Here is a 23,815-nt window from a genome sequence, read left to right on the forward strand (position 1 = left end):
ATTTGCTGTATATTACAAAAGTCTCACCAGTTTTACCATGATCTAGTACCATATTGTAAAGGGAAATGCAAAAGATAAATTGTTTTTTTAAGGCTTCTGGGAGCCAAATATTATTTCCTTCATTGGCATCAATAATGTGGAGTGACTACATGATGAAAAGGACATGACAAAGGAAGCCTTGGCTCTCAGCAGAAAAGAAAGAAGCACGTGGTTATGGTTGTTTTCAAGTTGGAGTACAAACTTACAAGACCATTTTTGAAAATGCAATTAAAACGGATAATTGCCTGCTACAGAAAATAGAACCCACGGCATGAACTACCTTGAGAAGCCCCAGTGGCCTAATGGATAAGGCACTGGCCTCCTAAGCCAGGGATTGTGGGTTCAAGTCCCATCTGGGGTGTTTGCTTATCTCTGAAACAGCGCATGGTCTGTCTAATCTTTCTACCAGTTTGAATTTGATCTTGCAAAATTCTCCAAAAAAGAAAGATTGCTACTTTTAATTGAAAGAAGTGTGACCATGCTAAATAATAAAATACGATATTACAAATACAGCATATAAAATATAGCAACAGAGCGTGTGTTCATCCCAGCCAATGCACATGTGCACTTCCTGAAGCAACAGGATGTTTCAGTTTAAAAATGCCCATTGGCCAGTGTGATAAATGTCTCAATTGATTCTTCATAAAGATTGTGATCTGGTAAAAAATGTATTTTCAAACTGTGGAAAAAGCAACAACACAAATCCTGTTTTATCAAATAGTTACATTTCGGAGCAAATTTTTCATTTTAAATTTCTGATTGTTTTTTTTTCATATATGCAATGCTGCAGCCCAGCAGCTGCTCCAGTGGCGCAATCGGTCAGCGCGCGGTACTTATAAAGCAGTAACTGATGAGCTATGCCGAGGTTGTGAGTTCAAGCCTCACCTGGAGCAGACTTTTCTTGTCTTCCTTTGTTATTTTGAACAAATGCGTTAGCCAAAGTTTCTCGAGTTCCATCATGATCTACTTGCACGATTGAGAAGGAAGTTTCCGAGAGATATTTACTTTTTATGGTTTCTTGTTTAATTTGCTGTATATTACAAAAGTCTCACCAGTTTTACCATGATCTAGTACCATATTGTAAAGGGAAATGCAAAAGATAAATTGTTTTTTTAAGGCTTCTGGGAGCCAAATATTATTTCCTTCATTGGCATCAATAATGTGGAGTGACTACATGATGAAAAGGACATGACAAAGGAAGCCTTGGCTCTCAGCAGAAAAGAAAGAAGCACGTGGTTATGGTTGTTTTCAAGTTGGAGTACAAACTTACAAGACCATTTTTGAAAATGCAATTAAAACGGATAATTGCCTGCTACAGAAAATAGAACCCACGGCATGAACTACCTTGAGAAGCCCCAGTGGCCTAATGGATAAGGCACTGGCCTCCTAAGCCAGGGATTGTGGGTTCAAGTCCCATCTGGGGTGTTTGCTTATCTCTGAAACAGCGCATGGTCTGTCTAATCTTTCTACCAGTTTGAATTTGATCTTGCAAAATTCTCCAAAAAAGAAAGATTGCTACTTTTAATTGAAAGAAGTGTGACCATGCTAAATAATAAAATACGATATTACAAATACAGCATATAAAATATAGCAACAGAGCGTGTGTTCATCCCAGCCAATGCACATGTGCACTTCCTGAAGCAACAGGATGTTTCAGTTTAAAAATGCCCATTGGCCAGTGTGATAAATGTCTCAATTGATTCTTCATAAAGATTGTGATCTGGTAAAAAATGTATTTTCAAACTGTGGAAAAAGCAACAACACAAATCCTGTTTTATCAAATAGTTACATTTCGGAGCAAATTTTTCATTTTAAATTTCTGATTGTTTTTTTTTCATATATGCAATGCTGCAGCCCAGCAGCTGCTCCAGTGGCGCAATCGGTCAGCGCGCGGTACTTATAAAGCAGTAACTGATGAGCTATGCCGAGGTTGTGAGTTCAAGCCTCACCTGGAGCAGACTTTTCTTGTCTTCCTTTGTTATTTTGAACAAATGCGTTAGCCAAAGTTTCTCGAGTTCCATCATGATCTACTTGCACGATTGAGAAGGAAGTTTCCGAGAGATATTTACTTTTTATGGTTTCTTGTTTAATTTGCTGTATATTACAAAAGTCTCACCAGTTTTACCATGATCTAGTACCATATTGTAAAGGGAAATGTAAAAGATAAATTGTTTTTTTAAGGCTTCTGGGAGCCAAATATTATTTCCTTCATTGGCATCAATAATGTGGAGTGACTACATGATGAAAAGGACATGACAAAGGAAGCCTTGGCTCTCAGCAGAAAAGAAAGAAGCACGTGGTTATGGTTGTTTTCAAGTTGGAGTACAAACTTACAAGACCATTTTTGAAAATGCAATTAAAACGGATAATTGCCTGCTACAGAAAATAGAACCCACGGCATGAACTACCTTGAGAAGCCCCAGTGGCCTAATGGATAAGGCACTGGCCTCCTAAGCCAGGGATTGTGGGTTCAAGTCCCATCTGGGGTGTTTGCTTATCTCTGAAACAGCGCATGGTCTGTCTAATCTTTCTACCAGTTTGAATTTGATCTTGCAAAATTCTCCAAAAAAGAAAGATTGCTACTTTTAATTGAAAGAAGTGTGACCATGCTAAATAATAAAATACGATATTACAAATACAGCATATAAAATATAGCAACAGAGCGTGTGTTCATCCCAGCCAATGCACATGTGCGCTTCCTGAAGCAACAGGATGTTTCAGTTTAAAAATGCCCATTGGCCAGTGTGATAAATGTCTCAATTGATTCTTCATAAAGATTGTGATCTGGTAAAAAATGTATTTTCAAACTGTGGAAAAAGCAACAACACAAATCCTGTTTTATCAAATAGTTACATTTCGGAGCAAATTTTTCATTTTAAATTTCTGATTGTTTTTTTTTCATATATGCAATGCTGCAGCCCAGCAGCTGCTCCAGTGGCGCAATCGGTCAGCGCGCGGTACTTATAAAGCAGTAACTGATGAGCTATGCCGAGGTTGTGAGTTCAAGCCTCACCTGGAGCAGACTTTTCTTGTCTTCCTTTGTTATTTTGAACAAATGCGTTAGCCAAAGTTTCTCGAGTTCCATCATGATCTACTTGCACGATTGAGAAGGAAGTTTCCGAGAGATATTTACTTTTTATGGTTTCTTGTTTAATTTGCTGTATATTACAAAAGTCTCACCAGTTTTACCATGATCTAGTACCATATTGTAAAGGGAAATGTAAAAGATAAATTGTTTTTTTAAGGCTTCTGGGAGCCAAATATTATTTCCTTCATTGGCATCAATAATGTGGAGTGACTACATGATGAAAAGGACATGACAAAGGAAGCCCTGGCTCTCAGCAGAAAAGAAAGAAGCACGTGGTTATGGTTGTTTTCAAGTTGGAGTACAAACTTACAAGACCATTTTTGAAAATGCAATTAAAACGGATAATTGCCTGCTACAGAAAAAAGAACCCACGGCATGAACTACCTTGAGAAGCCCCAGTGGCCTAATAGATAAGGCACTGGCCTCCTAAGCCAGGGATTGTGGGTTCAAGTCCCATCTGGGGTGTTTGCTTATCTCTGAAACAGCGCATGGTCTGTCTAATCTTTCTATCAGTTTGAATTTGATCTTGCAAAATTCTCCAAAAAAGAAAGATGGCGACTTTTAATTGAAAGAAGTGTGACCATGCTAAATAATAAAATACGATATTACAAATACAGCATATAAAATATAGCAACAGAGCGTGTGTTCATCCCAGCCAATGCACATGTGCACTTCCTGAAGCAACAGGATGTTTCAGTTTAAAAATGCCCATTGGCCAGTGTGATAAATGTCTCAATTGATTCTTCATAAAGATTGTGATCTGGTAAAAAATGTATTTTCAAACTGTGGAAAAAGCAACAACACAAATCCTGTTTTATCAAATAGTTACATTTCGGAGCAAATTTTTCATTTTAAATTTCTGATTGTTTTTTTTTCATATATGCAATGCTGCAGCCCAGCAGCTGCTCCAGTGGCGCAATCGGTCAGCGCGCGGTACTTATAAAGCAGTAACTGATGAGCTATGCCGAGGTTGTGAGTTCAAGCCTCACCTGGAGCAGACTTTTCTTGTCTTCCTTTGTTATTTTGAACAAATGCGTTAGCCAAAGTTTCTCGAGTTCCATCATGATCTACTTGCACGATTGAGAAGGAAGTTTCCGAGAGATATTTACTTTTTATGGTTTCTTGTTTAATTTGCTGTATATTACAAAAGTCTCACCAGTTTTACCATGATCTAGTACCATATTGTAAAGGGAAATGTAAAAGATAAATTGTTTTTTTAAGGCTTCTGGGAGCCAAATATTATTTCCTTCATTGGCATCAATAATGTGGAGTGACTACATGATGAAAAGGACATGACAAAGGAAGCCTTGGCTCTCAGCAGAAAAGAAAGAAGCACGTGGTTATGGTTGTTTTCAAGTTGGAGTACAAACTTACAAGACCATTTTTGAAAATGCAATTAAAACGGATAATTGCCTGCTACAGAAAATAGAACCCACGGCATGAACTACCTTGAGAAGCCCCAGTGGCCTAATGGATAAGGCACTGGCCTCCTAAGCCAGGGATTGTGGGTTCAAGTCCCATCTGGGGTGTTTGCTTATCTCTGAAACAGCGCATGGTCTGTCTAATCTTTCTACCAGTTTGAATTTGATCTTGCAAAATTCTCCAAAAAAGAAAGATTGCTACTTTTAATTGAAAGAAGTGTGACCATGCTAAATAATAAAATACGATATTACAAATACAGCATATAAAATATAGCAACAGAGCGTGTGTTCATCCCAGCCAATGCACATGTGCGCTTCCTGAAGCAACAGGATGTTTCAGTTTAAAAATGCCCATTGGCCAGTGTGATAAATGTCTCAATTGATTCTTCATAAAGATTGTGATCTGGTAAAAAATGTATTTTCAAACTGTGGAAAAAGCAACAACACAAATCCTGTTTTATCAAATAGTTACATTTCGGAGCAAATTTTTCATTTTAAATTTCTGATTGTTTTTTTTTCATATATGCAATGCTGCAGCCCAGCAGCTGCTCCAGTGGCGCAATCGGTCAGCGCGCGGTACTTATAAAGCAGTAACTGATGAGCTATGCCGAGGTTGTGAGTTCAAGCCTCACCTGGAGCAGACTTTTCTTGTCTTCCTTTGTTATTTTGAACAAATGCGTTAGCCAAAGTTTCTCGAGTTCCATCATGATCTACTTGCACGATTGAGAAGGAAGTTTCCGAGAGATATTTACTTTTTATGGTTTCTTGTTTAATTTGCTGTATATTACAAAAGTCTCACCAGTTTTACCATGATCTAGTACCATATTGTAAAGGGAAATGTAAAAGATAAATTGTTTTTTTAAGGCTTCTGGGAGCCAAATATTATTTCCTTCATTGGCATCAATAATGTGGAGTGACTACATGATGAAAAGGACATGACAAAGGAAGCCCTGGCTCTCAGCAGAAAAGAAAGAAGCACGTGGTTATGGTTGTTTTCAAGTTGGAGTACAAACTTACAAGACCATTTTTGAAAATGCAATTAAAACGGATAATTGCCTGCTACAGAAAAAAGAACCCACGGCATGAACTACCTTGAGAAGCCCCAGTGGCCTAATAGATAAGGCACTGGCCTCCTAAGCCAGGGATTGTGGGTTCAAGTCCCATCTGGGGTGTTTGCTTATCTCTGAAACAGCGCATGGTCTGTCTAATCTTTCTATCAGTTTGAATTTGATCTTGCAAAATTCTCCAAAAAAGAAAGATGGCGACTTTTAATTGAAAGAAGTGTGACCATGCTAAATAATAAAATACGATATTACAAATACAGCATATAAAATATAGCAACAGAGCGTGTGTTCATCCCAGCCAATGCACATCTGCACTTCCTGAAGCAACAGGATGTTTCAGTTTAAAAATGCCCATTGGCCAGTGTGATAAATGTCTCAATTGATTCTTCATAAAGATTGTGATCTGGTAAAAAATGTATTTTCAAACTGTGGAAAAAGCAACAACACAAATCCTGTTTTATCAAATAGTTACATTTCGGAGCAAATTTTTCATTTTAAATTTCTGATTGTTTTTTTTTCATATATGCAATGCTGCAGCCCAGCAGCTGCTCCAGTGGCGCAATCGGTCAGCGCGCGGTACTTATAAAGCAGTAACTGATGAGCTATGCCGAGGTTGTGAGTTCAAGTCTCACCTGGAGCAGACTTTTCTTGTCTTCCTTTGTTATTTTGAACAAATGCGTTAGCCAAAGTTTCTCGAGTTCCATCATGATCTACTTGCACGATTGAGAAGGAAGTTTCCGAGAGATATTTACTTTTTATGGTTTCTTGTTTAATTTGCTGTATATTACAAAAGTCTCACCAGTTTTACCATGATCTAGTACCATATTGTAAAGGGAAATGTAAAAGATAAATTGTTTTTTTAAGGCTTCTGGGAGCCAAATATTATTTCCTTCATTGGCATCAATAATGTGGAGTGACTACATGATGAAAAGGACATGACAAAGGAAGCCCTGGCTCTCAGCAGAAAAGAAAGAAGCACGTGGTTATGGTTGTTTTCAAGTTGGAGTACAAACTTACAAGACCATTTTTGAAAATGCAATTAAAACGGATAATTGCCTGCTACAGAAAATAGAACCCACGGCATGAACTACCTTGAGAAGCCCCAGTGGCCTAATGGATAAGGCACTGGCCTCCTTAGCCAGGGATTGTGGGTTCAAGTCCCATCTGGGGTGTTTGCTTATCTCTGAAACAGCGCATGGTCTGTCTAATCTTTCTACCAGTTTGAATTTGATCTTGCAAAATTCTCCAAAAAAGAAAGATTGCTACTTTTAATTGAAAGAAGTGTGACCATGCTAAATAATAAAATACGATATTACAAATACAGCATATAAAATATAGCAACAGAGCGTGTGTTCATCCCAGCCAATGCACATGTGCACTTCCTGAAGCAACAGGATGTTTCAGTTTAAAAATGCCCATTGGCCAGTGTGATAAATGTCTCAATTGATTCTTCATAAAGATTGTGATCTGGTAAAAAATGTATTTTCAAACTGTGGAAAAAGCAACAACACAAATCCTGTTTTATCAAATAGTTACATTTCGGAGCAAATTTTTCATTTTAAATTTCTGATTGTTTTTTTTTCATATATGCAATGCTGCAGCCCAGCAGCTGCTCCAGTGGCGCAATCGGTCAGCGCGCGGTACTTATAAAGCAGTAACTGATGAGCTATGCCGAGGTTGTGAGTTCAAGCCTCACCTGGAGCAGACTTTTCTTGTCTTCCTTTGTTATTTTGAACAAATGCGTTAGCCAAAGTTTCTCGAGTTCCATCATGATCTACTTGCACGATTGAGAAGGAAGTTTCCGAGAGATATTTACTTTTTATGGTTTCTTGTTTAATTTGCTGTATATTACAAAAGTCTCACCAGTTTTACCATGATCTAGTACCATATTGTAAAGGGAAATGTAAAAGATAAATTGTTTTTTTAAGGCTTCTGGGAGCCAAATATTATTTCCTTCATTGGCATCAATAATGTGGAGTGACTACATGATGAAAAGGACATGACAAAGGAAGCCCTGGCTCTCAGCAGAAAAGAAAGAAGCACGTGGTTATGGTTGTTTTCAAGTTGGAGTACAAACTTACAAGACCATTTTTGAAAATGCAATTAAAACGGATAATTGCCTGCTACAGAAAAAAGAACCCACGGCATGAACTACCTTGAGAAGCCCCAGTGGCCTAATAGATAAGGCACTGGCCTCCTAAGCCAGGGATTGTGGGTTCAAGTCCCATCTGGGGTGTTTGCTTATCTCTGAAACAGCGCATGGTCTGTCTAATCTTTCTACCAGTTTGAATTTGATCTTGCAAAATTCTCCAAAAAAGAAAGATTGCTACTTTTAATTGAAAGAAGTGTGACCATGCTAAATAATAAAATACGATATTACAAATACAGCATATAAAATATAGCAACAGAGCGTGTGTTCATCCCAGCCAATGCACATGTGCACTTCCTGAAGCAACAGGATGTTTCAGTTTAAAAATGCCCATTGGCCAGTGTGATAAATGTCTCAATTGATTCTTCATAAAGATTGTGATCTGGTAAAAAATGTATTTTCAAACTGTGGAAAAAGCAACAACACAAATCCTGTTTTATCAAATAGTTACATTTCGGAGCAAATTTTTCATTTTAAATTTCTGATTGTTTTTTTTTCATATATGCAATGCTGCAGCTCAGCAGCTGCTCCAGTGGTGCAATCGGTCAGCGCGCGGTACTTATAAAGCAGTAACTGATGAGCTATGCCGAGGTTGTGAGTTCAAGCCTCACCTGGAGCAGACTTTTCTTGTCTTCCTTTGTTATTTTGAACAAATGCGTTAGCCAAAGTTTCTCGAGTTCCATCATGATCTACTTGCACGATTGAGAAGGAAGTTTCCGAGAGATATTTACTTTTTATGGTTTCTTGTTTAATTTGCTGTATATTACAAAAGTCTCACCAGTTTTACCATGATCTAGTACCATATTGTAAAGGGAAATGTAAAAGATAAATTGTTTTTTTCAGGCTTCTGGGAGCCAAATATTATTTCCTTCATTGGCATCAATAATGTGGAGTGACTACATGATGAAAAGGACATGACAAAGGAAGCCCTGGCTCTCAGCAGAAAAGAAAGAAGCACGTGGTTATGGTTGTTTTCAAGTTGGAGTACAAACTTACAAGACCATTTTTGAAAATGCAATTAAAACGGATAATTGCCTGCTACAGAAAAAAGAACCCACGGCATGAACTACCTTGAGAAGCCCCAGTGGCCTAATGGATAAGGCACTGGCCTCCTAAGCCAGGGATTGTGGGTTCAAGTCCCATCTGGGGTGTTTGCTTATCTCTGAAACAGCGCATGGTCTGTCTAATCTTTCTACCAGTTTGAATTTGATCTTGCAAAATTCTCCAAAAAAGAAAGATTGCTACTTTTAATTGAAAGAAGTGTGACCATGCTAAATAATAAAATACGATATTACAAATACAGCATATAAAATATAGCAACAGAGCGTGTGTTCATCCCAGCCAATGCACATGTGCACTTCCTGAAGCAACAGGATGTTTCAGTTTAAAAATGCCCATTGGCCAGTGTGATAAATGTCTCAATTGATTCTTCATAAAGATTGTGATCTGGTAAAAAATGTATTTTCAAACTGTGGAAAAAGCAACAACACAAATCCTGTTTTATCAAATAGTTACATTTCGGAGCAAATTTTTCATTTTAAATTTCTGATTGTTTTTTTTTCATATATGCAATGCTGCAGCTCAGCAGCTGCTCCAGTGGCGCAATCGGTCAGCGCGCGGTACTTATAAAGCAGTAACTGATGAGCTATGCCGAGGTTGTGAGTTCAAGCCTCACCTGGAGCAGAATTTTTTTGTCTTCCTTTGTTATTTTGAACAAATGCGTTAGCCAAAGTTTCTCGAGTTCCATCATGATCTACTTGCACGATTGAGAAGGAAGTTTCCGAGAGATATTTACTTTTTATGGTTTCTTGTTTAATTTGCTGTATATTACAAAAGTCTCACCAGTTTTACCATGATCTAGTACCATATTGTAAAGGGAAATGTAAAAGATAAATTGTTTTTTTAAGGCTTCTGGGAGCCAAATATTATTTCCTTCATTGGCATCAATAATGTGGAGTGACTACATGATGAAAAGGACATGACAAAGGAAGCCCTGGCTCTCAGCAGAAAAGAAAGAAGCACGTGGTTATGGTTGTTTTCAAGTTGGAGTACAAACTTACAAGACCATTTTTGAAAATGCAATTAAAACGGATAATTGCCTGCTACAGAAAAAAGAACCCACAGCATGAACTACCTTGAGAAGCCCCAGTGGCCTAATGGATAAGGCACTGGCCTCCTAAGCCAGGGATTGTGGGTTCAAGTCCCATCTGGGGTGTTTGCTTATCTCTGAAACAGCGCATGGTCTGTCTAATCTTTCTACCAGTTTGAATTTGATCTTGCAAAATTCTCCAAAAAAGAAAGATTGCGACTTTTAATTGAAAGAAGTGTGACCATGCTAAATAATAAAATACGATATTACAAATACAGCATATAAAATATAGCAACAGAGCGTGTGTTCATCCCAGCCAATGCACACGTGCACTTCCTGAAGCAACAGGATGTTCCAGTTTAAAAATGCCCATTGGCCAGTGTGATAAATGTCTCAATTGATTCTTCATAAAGATTGTGATCTGGTAAAAAATGTATTTTCAAACTGTGGAAAAAGCAACAACACAAATCCTGTTTTATCAAATAGTTACATTTCGGAGCAAATTTTTCATTTTAAATTTCTGATTGTTTTTTTTTCATATATGCAATGCTGCAGCTCAGCAGCTGCTCCAGTGGCGCAATCGGTCAGCGCGCAGTACTTATAAAGCAGTAACTGATGAGCTATGCCGAGGTTGTGAGTTCAAGCCTCACCTGGAGCAGACTTTTCTTGTCTTCCTTTGTTATTTTGAACAAATGCGTTAGCCAAAGTTTCTCGAGTTCCATCATGATCTACTTGCACGATTGAGAAGGAAGTTTCCGAGAGATATTTACTTTTTATGGTTTCTTGTTTAATTTGCTGTATATTACAAAAGTCTCACCAGTTTTACCATGATCTAGTACCATATTGTAAAGGGAAATGCAAAAGATAAATTGTTTTTTTAAGGCTTCTGGGAGCCAAATATTATTTCCTTCATTGGCATCAATAATGTGGAGTGACTACATGATGAAAAGGACATGACAAAGGAAGCCCTGGCTCTCAGCAGAAAAGAAAGAAGCACGTGGTTATGGTTGTTTTCAAGTTGGAGTACAAACTTACAAGACCATTTTTGAAAATGCAATTAAAACGGATAATTGCCTGCTACAGAAAATAGAACCCACGGCATGAACTTCCTTGAGAAGCCCCAGTGGCCTAACGGATAAGGCACTGGCCTCCTAAGCCAGGGATTGTGGGTTCAAGTCCCATCTGGGGTGTTTGCTTATCTCTGAAACAGCGCATGGTCTGTCTAATCTTTCTACAAGTTTGAATTTGATCTTGCAAAATTCTCCAAAAAAGAAAGATTGCTACTTTTAATTGAAAGAAGTGTGACCATGCTAAATAATAAAATACGATATTACAAATACAGCATATAAAATATAGCAACAGAGCGTGTGTTCATCCCAGCCAATGCACATGTGCACTTCCTGAAGCAACAGGATGTTTCAGTTTAAATATGCCCATTGGCCAGTGTGATAAATGTCTCAATTGATTCTTCATAAAGATTGTGATCTGGTAAAAAATGTATTTTCAAACTGTGGAAAAAGCAACAACACAAATCCTGTTTTATCAAATAGTTACATTTCGGAGCAAATTTTTCATTTTAAATTTCTGATTGTTTTTTTTTCATATATGCAATGCTGCAGCCCAGCAGCTGCTCCAGTGGCGCAATCGGTCAGCGCGCGGTACTTATAAAGCAGTAACTGATGAGCTATGCTGAGGTTGTGAGTTCAAGCCTCACCTGGAGCAGACTTTTCTTGTCTTCCTTTGTTATTTTGAACAAATGCGTTAGCCAAAGTTTCTCGAGTTCCATCATGATCTACTTGCACGATTGAGAAGGAAGTTTCCGAGAGATATTTACTTTTTATGGTTTCTTGTTTAATTTGCTGTATATTACAAAAGTCTCACCAGTTTTACCATGATCTAGTACCATATTGTAAAGGGAAATGTAAAAGATAAATTGTTTTTTTAAGGCTTCTGGGAGCCAAATATTATTTCCTTCATTGGCATCAATAATGTGGAGTGACTACATGATGAAAAGGACATGACAAAGGAAGCCCTGGCTCTCAGCAGAAAAGAAAGAAGCACGTGGTTATGGTTGTTTTCAAGTTGGAGTACAAACTTACAAGACCATTTTTGAAAATGCAATTAAAACGGATAATTGCCTGCTACAGAAAATAGAACCCACGGCATGAACTACCTTGAGAAGCCCCAGTGGCCTAATGGATAAGGCACTGGCCTCCTAAGCCAGGGATTGTGGGTTCAAGTCCCATCTGGGGTGTTTGCTTATCTCTGAAACAGCGCATGGTCTGTCTAATCTTTCTACCAGTTTGAATTTGATCTTGCAAAATTCTCCAAAAAAGAAAGATTGCTACTTTTAATTGAAAGAAGTGTGACCATGCTAAATAATAAAATACGATATTACAAATACAGCATATAAAATATAGCAACAGAGCGTGTGTTCATCCCAGCCAATGCACATGTGCACTTCCTGAAGCAACAGGATGTTTCAGTTTAAAAATGCCCATTGGCCAGTGTGATAAATGTCTCAATTGATTCTTCATAAAGATTGTGATCTGGTAAAAAATGTATTTTCAAACTGTGGAAAAAGCAACAACACAAATCCTGTTTTATCAAATAGTTACATTTCGGAGCAAATTTTTCATTTTAAATTTCTGATTGTTTTTTTTTCATATATGCAATGCTTTAGCCCAGCAGCTACTCCAGTGGCGCAATCGGTCAGCGCGCGGTACTTATAAAGCAGTAACTGATGAGCTATGCCGAGGTTGTGAGTTCAAGCCTCACCTGGAGCAGACTTTTCTTGTCTTCCTTTGTTATTTTGAACAAATGCGTTAGCCAAAGTTTCTCGAGTTCCATCATGATCTACTTGCACGATTGAGAAGGAAGTTTCCGAGAGATATTTACTTTTTATGGTTTCTTGTTTAATTTGCTGTATATTACAAAAGTCTCACCAGTTTTACCATGATCTAGTACCATATTGTAAAGGGAAATGTAAAAGATAAATTGTTTTTTTAAGGCTTCTGGGAGCCAAATATTATTTCCTTCATTGGCATCAATAATGTGGAGTGACTACATGATGAAAAGGACATGACAAAGGAAGCCTTGGCTCTCAGCAGAAAAGAAAGAAGCACGTGGTTATGGTTGTTTTCAAGTTGGAGTACAAACTTACAAGACCATTTTTGAAAATGCAATTAAAACGGATAATTGCCTGCTACAGAAAATAGAACCCACGGCATGAACTACCTTGAGAAGCCCCAGTGGCCTAATGGATAAGGCACTGGCCTCCTAAGCCAGGGATTGTGGGTTCAAGTCCCATCTGGGGTGTTTGCTTATCTCTGAAACAGCGCATGGTCTGTCTAATCTTTCTACCAGTTTGAATTTGAGCTTGCAAAATTCTCCAAAAAAGAAAGATTGCGACTTTTAATTGAAAGAAGTGTGACCATGCTAAATAATAAAATACGATATTACAAATACAGCATATAAAATATAGCAACAGAGCGTGTGTTCATCCCAGCCAATGCACATGTGCACTTCCTGAAGCAACAGGATGTTTCAGTTTAAAAATGCCCATTGGCCAGTGTGATAAATGTCTCAATTGATTCTTCATAAAGATTGTGATCTGGTAAAAAATGTATTTTCAAACTGTGGAAAAAGCAACAACACAAATCCTGTTTTATCAAATAGTTACATTTCGGAGCAAATTTTTCATTTTAAATTTCTGATTGTTTTTTTTCATATATGCAATGCTGCAGCCCAGCAGCTGCTCCAGTGGCGCAATCGGTCAGCGCGCGGTACTTATAAAGCAGTAACTGATGAGCTATGCCGAGGTTGTGAGTTCAAGCCTCACCTGGAGCAGACTTTTCTTGTCTTCCTTTGTTATTTTGAACAAATGCGTTAGCCAAAGTTTCTCGAGTTCCATCATGATCTACTTGCACGATTGAGAAGGAAGTTTCCGAGAGATATTTACTTTTTATGGTTTCTTGTTTAATTTGCTGTATATTACAAAAGTCTCACCAGTTTTACCATGATCTAGTACCATATTGTAAAGGGAAATGTAAAAGATAAATTGTTTTTTTAAGGCTTCTGGGAGCCAAATATTATTTCCTTCATTGGCATCAATAATGTGGAGTGACTACATGATGAAAAGGACATGACAAAGGAAGCCCTGGCTCTCAGCAGAAAAGAAAGAAGCACGTGGTTATGGTTGTTTTCAAGTTGGAGTACAAACTTACAAGACCATTTTTGAAAATGCAATTAAAACGGATAATTGCCTGCTACAGAAAATAGAACCCACGGCATGAACTACCTTGAGAAGCCCCAGTGGCCTAATGGATAAGGCACTGGCCTCCTAAGCCAGGGATTGTGGGTTCAAGTCCCATCTGGGGTGTTTGCTTATCTCTGAAACAGCGCATGGTCTGTCTAATCTTTCTACCAGTTTGAATTTGATCTTGCAAAAGTCTCCAAAAAAGAAAGATTGCTACTTTTAATTGAAAGAAGTGTGACCATGCTAAATAATAAAATACGATATTACAAATACAGCATATAAAATATAGCAACAGAGCGTGTGTTCATCCCAGCCAATGCACATGTGCACTTCCTGAAGCAACAGGATGTTTCAGTTTAAAAATGCCCATTGGCCAGTGTGATAAATGTCTCAATTGATTCTTCATAAAGATTGTGATCTGGTAAAAAATGTATTTTCAAACTGTGGAAAAAGCAACAACACAAATCCTGTTTTATCAAATAGTTACATTTCGGAGCAAATTTTTCATTTTAAATTTCTGATTGTTTTTTTTTCATATATGCAATGCTGCAGCTCAGCAGCTGCTCCAGTGGCGCAATCGGTCAGCGCGCAGTACTTATAAAGCAGTAACTGATGAGCTATGCCGAGGTTGTGAGTTCAAGCCTCACCTGGAGCAGACTTTTCTTGTCTTCCTTTGTTATTTTGAACAAATGCGTTAGCCAAAGTTTCTCGAGTTCCATCATGATCTACTTGCACGATTGAGAAGGAAGTTTCCGAGAGATATTTACTTTTTATGGTTGCTTGTTTAATTTGCTGTATATTACAAAAGTCTCACCAGTTTTACCATGATCTAGTACCATATTGTAAAGGGAAATGCAAAAGATAAATTGTTTTTTTAAGGCTTCTGGGAGCCAAATATTATTTCCTTCATTGGCATCAATAATGTGGAGTGACTACATGATGAAAAGGACATGACAAAGGAAGCCCTGGCTCTCAGCAGAAAAGAAAGAAGCACGTGGTTATGGTTGTTTTCAAGTTGGAGTACAAACTTACAAGACCATTTTTGAAAATGCAATTAAAACGGATAATTGCCTGCTACAGAAAATAGAACCCACGGCATGAACTACCTTGAGAAGCCCCAGTGGCCTAATGGATAAGGCACTGGCCTCCTAAGCCAGGGATTGTGGGTTCAAGTCCCATCTGGGGTGTTTGCTTATCTCTGAAACAGCGCATGGTCTGTCTAATCTTTCTACCAGTTTGAATTTGATCTTGCAAAATTCTCCAAAAAAGAAAGATTGCTACTTTTAATTGAAAGAAGTGTGACCATGCTAAATAATAAAATACGATATTACAAATACAGCATATAAAATATAGCAACAGAGCGTGTGTTCATCCCAGCCAATGCACATGTGCACTTCCTGAAGCAACAGGATGTTTCAGTTTAAAAATGCCCATTGGCCAGTGTGATAAATGTCTCAATTGATTCTTCATAAAGATTGTGATCTGGTAAAAAATGTATTTTCAAACTGTGGAAAAAGCAACAACACAAATCCTGTTTTATCAAATAGTTACATTTCGGAGCAAATTTTTCATTTTAAATTTCTGATTGTTTTTTTTTCATATATGCAATGCTGCAGCCCAGCAGCTGCTCCAGTGGCGCAATCGGTCAGCGCGCGGTACTTATAAAGCAGTAACTGATGAGCTATGCCGAGGTTGTGAGTTCAAGCCTCACCTGGAGCAGACTTTTCTTGTCTTCCTTTGTTATTTTGAACAAATGCGTTAGCCAAAGTTTCTCGAGTTCCATCATGATCTACTTGCACGATTGAGAAGGAAGTTTCCGAGAGATATTTACTTTTTATGGTTTCTTGTTTAATTTGCTGTATATTACAAAAGTCTCACCAGTTTTACCATGATCTAGTACCATATTGTAAAGGGAAATGTAAAAGATAAATTGTTTTTTTAAGGCTTCTGGGAGCCAAATATTATTTCCTTCATTGGCATCAATAATGTGGAGTGACTACATGATGAAAAGGACATGACAAAGGAAGCCCTGGCTCTCAGCAGAAAAGAAAGAAGCACGTGGTTATGGTTGTTTTCAAGTTGGAGTACAAACTTACAAGACCATTTTTGAAAATGCAATTAAAACGGATAATTGCCTGCTACAGAAAATAGAACCCACGGCATGAACTACCTTGAGAAGCCCCAGTGGCCTAATGGATAAGGCACTGGCCTCCTAAGCCAGGGATTGTGGGTTCAAGTCCCATCTGGGGTGTTTGCTTATCTCTGAAACAGCGCATGGTCTGTCTAATCTTTCTACCAGTTTGAATTTGATCTTGCAAAATTCTCCAAAAAAGAAAGATTGCTACTTTTAATTGAAAGAAGTGTGACCATGCTAAATAATAAAATACGATATTACAAATACAGCATATAAAATATAGCAACAGAGCGTGTGTTCATCCCAGCCAATACACATGTGCACTTCCTGAAGCAACAGGATGTTTCAGTTTAAAAATGCCCATTGGCCAGTGTGATAAATGTCTCAATTGATTCTTCATAAAGATTGTGATCTGGTAAAAAATGTATTTTCAAACTGTGGAAAAAGCAACAACACAAATCCTGTTTTATCAAATAGTTACATTTCGGAGCAAATTTTTCATTTTAAATTTCTGATTGTTTTTTTTTCATATATGCAATGCTGCAGCCCAGCAGCTGCTCCAGTGGCGCAATCGGTCAGCGCGCGGTACTTATAAAGCAGTAACTGATGAGCTATGCCGAGGTTGTGAGTTCAAGCCTCACCTGGAGCAGACTTTTCTTGTCTTCCTTTGTTATTTTGAACAAATGCGTTAGCCAAAGTTTCTCGAGTTCCATCATGATCTACTTGCACGATTGAGAAGGAAGTTTCCGAGAGATATTTACTTTTTATGGTTTCTTGTTTAATTTGCTGTATATTACAAAAGTCTCACCAGTTTTACCATGATCTAGTACCATATTGTAAAGGGAAATGTAAAAGATAAATTGTTTTTTTAAGGCTTCTGGGAGCCAAATATTATTTCCTTCATTGGCATCAATAATGTGGAGTGACTACATGATGAAAAGGACATGACAAAGGAAGCCTTGGCTCTCAGCAGAAAAGAAAGAAGCACGTGGTTATGGTTGTTTTCAAGTTGGAGTACAAACTTACAAGACCATTTTTGAAAATGCAATTAAAACGGATAATTGCCTGCTACAGAAAATAGAACCCACGGCATGAACTACCTTGAGAAGCCCCAGTGGCCTAATGGATAAGGCACTGGCCTCCTAAGCCAGGGATTGTGGGTTCAAGTCCCATCTGGGGTGTTTGCTTATCTCTGAAACAGCGCATGGTCTGTCTAATCTTTCTACCAGTTTGAATTTGATCTTGCAAAATTCTCCAAAAAATAAAGATTGCTACTTTTAATTGAAAGAAGTGTGACCATGCTAAATAATAAAATACGATATTACAAATACAGCATATAAAATATAGCAACAGAGCGTGTGTTCATCCCAGCCAATGCACATGTGCACTTCCTGAAGCAACAGGATGTTTCAGTTTAAAAATGCCCATTGGCCAGTGTGATAAATGTCTCAATTGATTCTTCATAAAGATTGTGATCTGGTAAAAAATGTATTTTCAAACTGTGGAAAAAGCAACAACACAAATCCTGTTTTATCAAATAGTTACATTTCGGAGCAAATTTTTCATTTTAAATTTCTGATTGTTTTTTTTTCATATATGCAATGCTGCAGCCCAGCAGCTGCTCCAGTGGCGCAATCGGTCAGCGCGCGGTACTTATAAAGCAGTAACTGATGAGCTATGCTGAGGTTGTGAGTTCAAGCCTCACCTGGAGCAGACTTTTCTTGTCTTCCTTTGTTATTTTGAACAAATGCGTTAGCCAAAGTTTCTCGAGTTCCATCATGATCTACTTGCACGATTGAGAAGGAAGTTTCCGAGAGATATTTACTTTTTATGGTTTCTTGTTTAATTTGCTGTATATTACAAAAGTCTCACCAGTTTTACCATGATCTAGTACCATATTGTAAAGGGAAATGTAAAAGATAAATTGTTTTTTTAAGGCTTCTGGGAGCCAAATATTATTTCCTTCATTGGCATCAATAATGTGGAGTGACTACATGATGAAAAGGACATGACAAAGGAAGCCCTGGCTCTCAGCAGAAAAGAAAGAAGCACGTGGTTATGGTTGTTTTCAAGTTGGAGTACAAACTTACAAGACCATTTTTGAAAATGCAATTAAAACGGATAATTGCCTGCTACAGAAAATAGAACCCACGGCATGAACTACCTTGAGAAGCCCCAGTGGCCTAATTGGTAAGGCACTGGCCTCCTAAGCCAGGGATTGTGGGTTCAAGTCCCATCTGGGGTGTTTGCTTATCTCTGAAACAGCGCATGGTCTGTCTAATCTTTCTACCAGTTTGAATTTGATCTTGCAAAATTCTCCAAAAAAGAAAGATTGCTACTTTTAATTGAAAGAAGTGTGACCATGCTAAATAATAAAATACGATATTACAAATACAGCATATAAAATATAGCAACAGAGCGTGTGTTCATCCCAGCCAATACACATGTGCACTTCCTGAAGCAACAGGATGTTTCAGTTTAAAAATGCCCATTGGCCAGTGTGATAAATGTCTCAATTGATTCTTCATAAAGATTGTGATCTGGTAAAAAATGTATTTTCAAACTGTGGAAAAAGCAACAACACAAATCCTGTTTTATCAAATAGTTACATTTCGGAGCAAATTTTTCATTTTAAATTTCTGATTGTTTTTTTTTCATATATGCAATGCTGCAGCCCAGCAGCTGCTCCAGTGGCGCAATCGGTCAGCGCGCGGTACTTATAAAGCAGTAACTGATGAGCTATGCCGAGGTTGTGAGTTCAAGCCTCACCTGGAGCAGACTTTTCTTGTCTTCCTTTGTTATTTTGAACAAATGCGTTAGCCAAAGTTTCTCGAGTTCCATCATGATCTACTTGCACGATTGAGAAGGAAGTTTCCGAGAGATATTTACTTTTTATGGTTTCTTGTTTAATTTGCTGTATATTACAAAAGTCTCACCAGTTTTACCATGATCTAGTACCATATTGTAAAGGGAAATGTAAAAGATAAATTGTTTTTTTAAGGCTTCTGGGAGCCAAATATTATTTCCTTCATTGGCATCAATAATGTGGAGTGACTACATGATGAAAAGGACATGACAAAGGAAGCCCTGGCTCTCAGCAGAAAAGAAAGAAGCACGTGGTTATGGTTGTTTTCAAGTTGGAGTACAAACTTACAAGACCATTTTTGAAAATGCAATTAAAACGGATAATTGCCTGCTACAGAAAATAGAACCCACGGCATGAACTACCTTGAGAAGCCCCAGTGGCCTAATGGATAAGGCACTGGCCTCCTAAGCCAGGGATTGTGGGTTCAAGTCCCATCTGGGGTGTTTGCTTATCTCTGAAACAGCGCATGGTCTGTCTAATCTTTCTACCAGTTTGAATTTGATCTTGCAAAATTCTCCAAAAAAGAAAGATTGCTACTTTTAATTGAAAGAAGTGTGACCATGCTAAATAATAAAATACGATATTACAAATACAGCATATAAAATATAGCAACAGAGCGTGTGTTCATCCCAGCCAATACACATGTGCACTTCCTGAAGCAACAGGATGTTTCAGTTTAAAAATGCCCATTGGCCAGTGTGATAAATGTCTCAATTGATTCTTCATAAAGATTGTGATCTGGTAAAAAATGTATTTTCAAACTGTGGAAAAAGCAACAACACAAATCCTGTTTTATCAAATAGTTACATTTCGGAGCAAATTTTTCATTTTAAATTTCTGATTGTTTTTTTTTCATATATGCAATGCTGCAGCCCAGCAGCTGCTCCAGTGGCGCAATCGGTCAGCGCGCGGTACTTATAAAGCAGTAACTGATGAGCTATGCCGAGGTTGTGAGTTCAAGCCTCACCTGGAGCAGACTTTTCTTGTCTTCCTTTGTTATTTTGAACAAATGCGTTAGCCAAAGTTTCTCGAGTTCCATCATGATCTACTTGCACGATTGAGAAGGAAGTTTCCGAGAGATATTTACTTTTTATGGTTTCTTGTTTAATTTGCTGTATATTACAAAAGTCTCACCAGTTTTACCATGATCTAGTACCATATTGTAAAGGGAAATGTAAAAGATAAATTGTTTTTTTAAGGCTTCTGGGAGCCAAATATTATTTCCTTCATTGGCATCAATAATGTGGAGTGACTACATGATGAAAAGGACATGACAAAGGAAGCCTTGGCTCTCAGCAGAAAAGAAAGAAGCACGTGGTTATGGTTGTTTTCAAGTTGGAGTACAAACTTACAAGACCATTTTTGAAAATGCAATTAAAACGGATAATTGCCTGCTACAGAAAATAGAACCCACGGCATGAACTACCTTGAGAAGCCCCAGTGGCCTAATGGATAAGGCACTGGCCTCCTAAGCCAGGGATTGTGGGTTCAAGTCCCATCTGGGGTGTTTGCTTATCTCTGAAACAGCGCATGGTCTGTCTAATCTTTCTACCAGTTTGAATTTGATCTTGCAAAATTCTCCAAAAAAGAAAGATTGCTACTTTTAATTGAAAGAAGTGTGACCATGCTAAATAATAAAATACGATATTACAAATACAGCATATAAAATATAGCAACAGAGCGTGTGTTCATCCCAGCCAATGCACATGTGCACTTCCTGAAGCAACAGGATGTTTCAGTTTAAAAATGCCCATTGGCCAGTGTGATAAATGTCTCAATTGATTCTTCATAAAGATTGTGATCTGGTAAAAAATGTATTTTCAAACTGTGGAAAAAGCAACAACACAAATCCTGTTTTATCAAATAGTTACATTTCGGAGCAAATTTTTCATTTTAAATTTCTGATTGTTTTTTTTTCATATATGCAATGCTGCAGCCCAGCAGCTGCTCCAGTGGCGCAATCGGTCAGCGCGCGGTACTTATAAAGCAGTAACTGATGAGCTATGCCGAGGTTGTGAGTTCAAGCCTCACCTGGAGCAGACTTTTCTTGTCTTCCTTTGTTATTTTGAACAAATGCGTTAGCCAAAGTTTCTCGAGTTCCATCATGATCTACTTGCACGATTGAGAAGGAAGTTTCCGAGAGATATTTACTTTTTATGGTTTCTTGTTTAATTTGCTGTATATTACAAAAGTCTCACCAGTTTTACCATGATCTAGTACCATATTGTAAAGGGAAATGCAAAAGATAAATTGTTTTTTTAAGGCTTCTGGGAGCCAAATATTATTTCCTTCATTGGCATCAATAATGTGGAGTGACTACATGATGAAAAGGACATGACAAAGGAAGCCTTGGCTCTCAGCAGAAAAGAAAGAAGCACGTGGTTATGGTTGTTTTCAAGTTGGAGTACAAACTTACAAGACCATTTTTGAAAATGCAATTAAAACGGATAATTGCCTGCTACAGAAAATAGAACCCACGGCATGAACTACCTTGAGAAGCCCCAGTGGCCTAATGGATAAGGCACTGGCCTCCTAAGCCAGGGATTGTGGGTTCAAGTCCCATCTGGGGTGTTTGCTTATCTCTGAAACAGCGCATGGTCTGTCTAATCTTTCTACCAGTTTGAATTTGATCTTGCAAAATTCTCCAAAAAAGAAAGATTGCTACTTTTAATTGAAAGAAGTGTGACCATGCTAAATAATAAAATACGATATTACAAATACAGCATATAAAATATAGCAACAGAGCGTGTGTTCATCCCAGCCAATGCACATGTGCACTTCCTGAAGCAACAGGATGTTTCAGTTTAAAAATGCCCATTGGCCAGTGTGATAAATGTCTCAATTGATTCTTCATAAAGATTGTGATCTGGTAAAAAATGTATTTTCAAACTGTGGAAAAAGCAACAACACAAATCCTGTTTTATCAAATAGTTACATTTCGGAGCAAATTTTTCATTTTAAATTTCTGATTGTTTTTTTTTCATATATGCAATGCTGCAGCCCAGCACCTGCTCCAGTGGCGCAATCGGTCAGCGCGCGGTACTTATAAAGCAGTAACTGATGAGCTATGCCGAGGTTGTGAGTTCAAGCCTCACCTGGAGCAGACTTTTCTTGTCTTCCTTTGTTATTTTGAACAAATGCGTTAGCCAAAGTTTCTCGAGTTCCATCATGATCTACTTGCACGATTGAGAAGGAAGTTTCCGAGAGATATTTACTTTTTATGGTTTCTTGTTTAATTTGCTGTATATTACAAAAGTCTCACCAGTTTTACCATGATCTAGTACCATATTGTAAAGGGAAATGCAAAAGATAAATTGTTTTTTTAAGGCTTCTGGGAGCCAAATATTATTTCCTTCATTGGCATCAATAATGTGGAGTGACTACATGATGAAAAGGACATGACAAAGGAAGCCTTGGCTCTCAGCAGAAAAGAAAGAAGCACGTGGTTATGGTTGTTTTCAAGTTGGAGTACAAACTTACAAGACCATTTTTGAAAATGCAATTAAAACGGATAATTGCCTGCTACAGAAAATAGAACCCACGGCATGAACTACCTTGAGAAGCCCCAGTGGCCTAATGGATAAGGCACTGGCCTCCTAAGCCAGGGATTGTGGGTTCAAGTCCCATCTGGGGTGTTTGCTTATCTCTGAAACAGCGCATGGTCTGTCTAATCTTTCTACCAGTTTGAATTTGATCTTGCAAAATTCTCCAAAAAAGAAAGATTGCTACTTTTAATTGAAAGAAGTGTGACCATGCTAAATAATAAAATACGATATTACAAATACAGCATATAAAATATAGCAACAGAGCGTGTGTTCATCCCAGCCAATGCACATGTGCACTTCCTGAAGCAACAGGATGTTTCAGTTTAAAAATGCCCATTGGCCAGTGTGATAAATGTCTCAATTGATTCTTCATAAAGATTGTGATCTGGTAAAAAATGTATTTTCAAACTGTGGAAAAAGCAACAACACAAATCCTGTTTTATCAAATAGTTACATTTCGGAGCAAATTTTTCATTTTAAATTTCTGATTGTTTTTTTTTCATATATGCAATGCTGCAGCCCAGCAGCTGCTCCAGTGGCGCAATCAGTCAGCGCGCGGTACTTATAAAGCAGTAACTGATGAGCTATGCCGAGGTTGTGAGTTCAAGCCTCACCTGGAGCAGACTTTTCTTGTCTTCCTTTGTTATTTTGAACAAATGCGTTAGCCAAAGTTTCTCGAGTTCCATCATGATCTACTTGCACGATTGAGAAGGAAGTTTCCGAGAGATATTTACTTTTTATGGTTTCTTGTTTAATTTGCTGTATATTACAAAAATCTCACCAGTTTTACCATGATCTAGTACCATATTGTAAAGGGAAATGTAAAAGATAAATTGTTTTTTTAAGGCTTCTGGGAGCCAAATATTATTTCCTTCATTGGCATCAATAATGTGGAGTGACTACATGATGAAAAGGACATGACAAAGGAAGCCTTGGCTCTCAGCAGAAAAGAAAGAAGCACGTGGTTATGGTTGTTTTCAAGTTGGAGTACAAACTTACAAGACCATTTTTGAAAATGCAATTAAAACGGATAATTGCCTGCTACAGAAAATAGAACCCACGGCATGAACTACCTTGAGAAGCCCCAGTGGCCTAATGGATAAGGCACTGGCCTCCTAAGCCAGGGATTGTGGGTTCAAGTCCCATCTGGGGTGTTTGCTTA

The 23,815-nt window shown here is 37.9% G+C and overlaps 45 non-coding genes across 45 annotated transcripts; all 45 read left to right on the forward strand.

Moving 5' to 3' along the window:
• Window positions 1–327: 327 nt before the first annotated feature.
• Window positions 328–400, forward strand: TRNAR-CCU (transfer RNA arginine (anticodon CCU)). Its single transcript has one exon. It is a non-coding gene; the product is annotated as a tRNA-Arg (tRNA).
• Window positions 401–839: 439 nt separating this feature from the next.
• TRNAI-UAU (transfer RNA isoleucine (anticodon UAU)) lies at window positions 840–932 on the forward strand. Its single transcript is given in 2 exon segments — window positions 840–877; window positions 897–932. It is a non-coding gene; the product is annotated as a tRNA-Ile (tRNA).
• Window positions 933–1,391: 459 nt separating this feature from the next.
• Window positions 1,392–1,464, forward strand: TRNAR-CCU (transfer RNA arginine (anticodon CCU)). The gene has a single exon. It is a non-coding gene; the product is annotated as a tRNA-Arg (tRNA).
• A 439-nt stretch (window positions 1,465–1,903) lies between these two features.
• On the forward strand, window positions 1,904–1,996 carry TRNAI-UAU (transfer RNA isoleucine (anticodon UAU)). Its single transcript is given in 2 exon segments — window positions 1,904–1,941; window positions 1,961–1,996. It is a non-coding gene; the product is annotated as a tRNA-Ile (tRNA).
• A 459-nt stretch (window positions 1,997–2,455) lies between these two features.
• Window positions 2,456–2,528, forward strand: TRNAR-CCU (transfer RNA arginine (anticodon CCU)). The gene has a single exon. It is a non-coding gene; the product is annotated as a tRNA-Arg (tRNA).
• Window positions 2,529–2,967: 439 nt separating this feature from the next.
• Window positions 2,968–3,060, forward strand: TRNAI-UAU (transfer RNA isoleucine (anticodon UAU)). The gene is given in 2 exon segments: window positions 2,968–3,005; window positions 3,025–3,060. It is a non-coding gene; the product is annotated as a tRNA-Ile (tRNA).
• Window positions 3,061–3,519: 459 nt separating this feature from the next.
• TRNAR-CCU (transfer RNA arginine (anticodon CCU)) lies at window positions 3,520–3,592 on the forward strand. Its single transcript has one exon. It is a non-coding gene; the product is annotated as a tRNA-Arg (tRNA).
• Window positions 3,593–4,031: 439 nt separating this feature from the next.
• TRNAI-UAU (transfer RNA isoleucine (anticodon UAU)) lies at window positions 4,032–4,124 on the forward strand. The gene is given in 2 exon segments: window positions 4,032–4,069; window positions 4,089–4,124. It is a non-coding gene; the product is annotated as a tRNA-Ile (tRNA).
• A 459-nt stretch (window positions 4,125–4,583) lies between these two features.
• On the forward strand, window positions 4,584–4,656 carry TRNAR-CCU (transfer RNA arginine (anticodon CCU)). Its single transcript has one exon. It is a non-coding gene; the product is annotated as a tRNA-Arg (tRNA).
• Window positions 4,657–5,095: 439 nt separating this feature from the next.
• On the forward strand, window positions 5,096–5,188 carry TRNAI-UAU (transfer RNA isoleucine (anticodon UAU)). Its single transcript is given in 2 exon segments — window positions 5,096–5,133; window positions 5,153–5,188. It is a non-coding gene; the product is annotated as a tRNA-Ile (tRNA).
• Window positions 5,189–5,647: 459 nt separating this feature from the next.
• On the forward strand, window positions 5,648–5,720 carry TRNAR-CCU (transfer RNA arginine (anticodon CCU)). Its single transcript has one exon. It is a non-coding gene; the product is annotated as a tRNA-Arg (tRNA).
• A 439-nt stretch (window positions 5,721–6,159) lies between these two features.
• On the forward strand, window positions 6,160–6,252 carry TRNAI-UAU (transfer RNA isoleucine (anticodon UAU)). The gene is given in 2 exon segments: window positions 6,160–6,197; window positions 6,217–6,252. It is a non-coding gene; the product is annotated as a tRNA-Ile (tRNA).
• A 459-nt stretch (window positions 6,253–6,711) lies between these two features.
• TRNAR-CCU (transfer RNA arginine (anticodon CCU)) lies at window positions 6,712–6,784 on the forward strand. Its single transcript has one exon. It is a non-coding gene; the product is annotated as a tRNA-Arg (tRNA).
• A 439-nt stretch (window positions 6,785–7,223) lies between these two features.
• On the forward strand, window positions 7,224–7,316 carry TRNAI-UAU (transfer RNA isoleucine (anticodon UAU)). The gene is given in 2 exon segments: window positions 7,224–7,261; window positions 7,281–7,316. It is a non-coding gene; the product is annotated as a tRNA-Ile (tRNA).
• A 459-nt stretch (window positions 7,317–7,775) lies between these two features.
• Window positions 7,776–7,848, forward strand: TRNAR-CCU (transfer RNA arginine (anticodon CCU)). The gene has a single exon. It is a non-coding gene; the product is annotated as a tRNA-Arg (tRNA).
• A 439-nt stretch (window positions 7,849–8,287) lies between these two features.
• On the forward strand, window positions 8,288–8,380 carry TRNAI-UAU (transfer RNA isoleucine (anticodon UAU)). Its single transcript is given in 2 exon segments — window positions 8,288–8,325; window positions 8,345–8,380. It is a non-coding gene; the product is annotated as a tRNA-Ile (tRNA).
• Window positions 8,381–8,839: 459 nt separating this feature from the next.
• Window positions 8,840–8,912, forward strand: TRNAR-CCU (transfer RNA arginine (anticodon CCU)). The gene has a single exon. It is a non-coding gene; the product is annotated as a tRNA-Arg (tRNA).
• Window positions 8,913–9,351: 439 nt separating this feature from the next.
• TRNAI-UAU (transfer RNA isoleucine (anticodon UAU)) lies at window positions 9,352–9,444 on the forward strand. Its single transcript is given in 2 exon segments — window positions 9,352–9,389; window positions 9,409–9,444. It is a non-coding gene; the product is annotated as a tRNA-Ile (tRNA).
• A 459-nt stretch (window positions 9,445–9,903) lies between these two features.
• Window positions 9,904–9,976, forward strand: TRNAR-CCU (transfer RNA arginine (anticodon CCU)). The gene has a single exon. It is a non-coding gene; the product is annotated as a tRNA-Arg (tRNA).
• Window positions 9,977–10,415: 439 nt separating this feature from the next.
• Window positions 10,416–10,508, forward strand: TRNAI-UAU (transfer RNA isoleucine (anticodon UAU)). Its single transcript is given in 2 exon segments — window positions 10,416–10,453; window positions 10,473–10,508. It is a non-coding gene; the product is annotated as a tRNA-Ile (tRNA).
• Window positions 10,509–10,967: 459 nt separating this feature from the next.
• TRNAR-CCU (transfer RNA arginine (anticodon CCU)) lies at window positions 10,968–11,040 on the forward strand. Its single transcript has one exon. It is a non-coding gene; the product is annotated as a tRNA-Arg (tRNA).
• Window positions 11,041–11,479: 439 nt separating this feature from the next.
• Window positions 11,480–11,572, forward strand: TRNAI-UAU (transfer RNA isoleucine (anticodon UAU)). Its single transcript is given in 2 exon segments — window positions 11,480–11,517; window positions 11,537–11,572. It is a non-coding gene; the product is annotated as a tRNA-Ile (tRNA).
• Window positions 11,573–12,031: 459 nt separating this feature from the next.
• TRNAR-CCU (transfer RNA arginine (anticodon CCU)) lies at window positions 12,032–12,104 on the forward strand. Its single transcript has one exon. It is a non-coding gene; the product is annotated as a tRNA-Arg (tRNA).
• Window positions 12,105–12,543: 439 nt separating this feature from the next.
• TRNAI-UAU (transfer RNA isoleucine (anticodon UAU)) lies at window positions 12,544–12,636 on the forward strand. Its single transcript is given in 2 exon segments — window positions 12,544–12,581; window positions 12,601–12,636. It is a non-coding gene; the product is annotated as a tRNA-Ile (tRNA).
• Window positions 12,637–13,095: 459 nt separating this feature from the next.
• Window positions 13,096–13,168, forward strand: TRNAR-CCU (transfer RNA arginine (anticodon CCU)). Its single transcript has one exon. It is a non-coding gene; the product is annotated as a tRNA-Arg (tRNA).
• A 438-nt stretch (window positions 13,169–13,606) lies between these two features.
• TRNAI-UAU (transfer RNA isoleucine (anticodon UAU)) lies at window positions 13,607–13,699 on the forward strand. Its single transcript is given in 2 exon segments — window positions 13,607–13,644; window positions 13,664–13,699. It is a non-coding gene; the product is annotated as a tRNA-Ile (tRNA).
• A 459-nt stretch (window positions 13,700–14,158) lies between these two features.
• TRNAR-CCU (transfer RNA arginine (anticodon CCU)) lies at window positions 14,159–14,231 on the forward strand. Its single transcript has one exon. It is a non-coding gene; the product is annotated as a tRNA-Arg (tRNA).
• Window positions 14,232–14,670: 439 nt separating this feature from the next.
• On the forward strand, window positions 14,671–14,763 carry TRNAI-UAU (transfer RNA isoleucine (anticodon UAU)). The gene is given in 2 exon segments: window positions 14,671–14,708; window positions 14,728–14,763. It is a non-coding gene; the product is annotated as a tRNA-Ile (tRNA).
• A 459-nt stretch (window positions 14,764–15,222) lies between these two features.
• Window positions 15,223–15,295, forward strand: TRNAR-CCU (transfer RNA arginine (anticodon CCU)). Its single transcript has one exon. It is a non-coding gene; the product is annotated as a tRNA-Arg (tRNA).
• A 439-nt stretch (window positions 15,296–15,734) lies between these two features.
• TRNAI-UAU (transfer RNA isoleucine (anticodon UAU)) lies at window positions 15,735–15,827 on the forward strand. The gene is given in 2 exon segments: window positions 15,735–15,772; window positions 15,792–15,827. It is a non-coding gene; the product is annotated as a tRNA-Ile (tRNA).
• A 459-nt stretch (window positions 15,828–16,286) lies between these two features.
• On the forward strand, window positions 16,287–16,359 carry TRNAR-CCU (transfer RNA arginine (anticodon CCU)). Its single transcript has one exon. It is a non-coding gene; the product is annotated as a tRNA-Arg (tRNA).
• A 439-nt stretch (window positions 16,360–16,798) lies between these two features.
• TRNAI-UAU (transfer RNA isoleucine (anticodon UAU)) lies at window positions 16,799–16,891 on the forward strand. The gene is given in 2 exon segments: window positions 16,799–16,836; window positions 16,856–16,891. It is a non-coding gene; the product is annotated as a tRNA-Ile (tRNA).
• A 459-nt stretch (window positions 16,892–17,350) lies between these two features.
• TRNAR-CCU (transfer RNA arginine (anticodon CCU)) lies at window positions 17,351–17,423 on the forward strand. The gene has a single exon. It is a non-coding gene; the product is annotated as a tRNA-Arg (tRNA).
• A 439-nt stretch (window positions 17,424–17,862) lies between these two features.
• On the forward strand, window positions 17,863–17,955 carry TRNAI-UAU (transfer RNA isoleucine (anticodon UAU)). Its single transcript is given in 2 exon segments — window positions 17,863–17,900; window positions 17,920–17,955. It is a non-coding gene; the product is annotated as a tRNA-Ile (tRNA).
• A 459-nt stretch (window positions 17,956–18,414) lies between these two features.
• On the forward strand, window positions 18,415–18,487 carry TRNAR-CCU (transfer RNA arginine (anticodon CCU)). The gene has a single exon. It is a non-coding gene; the product is annotated as a tRNA-Arg (tRNA).
• Window positions 18,488–18,926: 439 nt separating this feature from the next.
• Window positions 18,927–19,019, forward strand: TRNAI-UAU (transfer RNA isoleucine (anticodon UAU)). The gene is given in 2 exon segments: window positions 18,927–18,964; window positions 18,984–19,019. It is a non-coding gene; the product is annotated as a tRNA-Ile (tRNA).
• A 459-nt stretch (window positions 19,020–19,478) lies between these two features.
• TRNAR-CCU (transfer RNA arginine (anticodon CCU)) lies at window positions 19,479–19,551 on the forward strand. The gene has a single exon. It is a non-coding gene; the product is annotated as a tRNA-Arg (tRNA).
• A 439-nt stretch (window positions 19,552–19,990) lies between these two features.
• TRNAI-UAU (transfer RNA isoleucine (anticodon UAU)) lies at window positions 19,991–20,083 on the forward strand. Its single transcript is given in 2 exon segments — window positions 19,991–20,028; window positions 20,048–20,083. It is a non-coding gene; the product is annotated as a tRNA-Ile (tRNA).
• Window positions 20,084–20,542: 459 nt separating this feature from the next.
• TRNAR-CCU (transfer RNA arginine (anticodon CCU)) lies at window positions 20,543–20,615 on the forward strand. Its single transcript has one exon. It is a non-coding gene; the product is annotated as a tRNA-Arg (tRNA).
• Window positions 20,616–21,054: 439 nt separating this feature from the next.
• Window positions 21,055–21,147, forward strand: TRNAI-UAU (transfer RNA isoleucine (anticodon UAU)). The gene is given in 2 exon segments: window positions 21,055–21,092; window positions 21,112–21,147. It is a non-coding gene; the product is annotated as a tRNA-Ile (tRNA).
• A 459-nt stretch (window positions 21,148–21,606) lies between these two features.
• TRNAR-CCU (transfer RNA arginine (anticodon CCU)) lies at window positions 21,607–21,679 on the forward strand. The gene has a single exon. It is a non-coding gene; the product is annotated as a tRNA-Arg (tRNA).
• A 439-nt stretch (window positions 21,680–22,118) lies between these two features.
• Window positions 22,119–22,211, forward strand: TRNAI-UAU (transfer RNA isoleucine (anticodon UAU)). The gene is given in 2 exon segments: window positions 22,119–22,156; window positions 22,176–22,211. It is a non-coding gene; the product is annotated as a tRNA-Ile (tRNA).
• Window positions 22,212–22,670: 459 nt separating this feature from the next.
• TRNAR-CCU (transfer RNA arginine (anticodon CCU)) lies at window positions 22,671–22,743 on the forward strand. The gene has a single exon. It is a non-coding gene; the product is annotated as a tRNA-Arg (tRNA).
• Window positions 22,744–23,182: 439 nt separating this feature from the next.
• Window positions 23,183–23,275, forward strand: TRNAI-UAU (transfer RNA isoleucine (anticodon UAU)). Its single transcript is given in 2 exon segments — window positions 23,183–23,220; window positions 23,240–23,275. It is a non-coding gene; the product is annotated as a tRNA-Ile (tRNA).
• A 459-nt stretch (window positions 23,276–23,734) lies between these two features.
• TRNAR-CCU (transfer RNA arginine (anticodon CCU)) lies at window positions 23,735–23,807 on the forward strand. Its single transcript has one exon. It is a non-coding gene; the product is annotated as a tRNA-Arg (tRNA).
• The last annotated feature ends 8 nt before the right edge of the window (window positions 23,808–23,815 follow it).

The sequence above is a fragment of the Anomaloglossus baeobatrachus genome, chromosome 4 (assembly GCF_048569485.1).
Source record: "Anomaloglossus baeobatrachus isolate aAnoBae1 chromosome 4, aAnoBae1.hap1, whole genome shotgun sequence".
Classification (NCBI taxonomy): Eukaryota; Metazoa; Chordata; class Amphibia; order Anura; family Aromobatidae; genus Anomaloglossus; species Anomaloglossus baeobatrachus.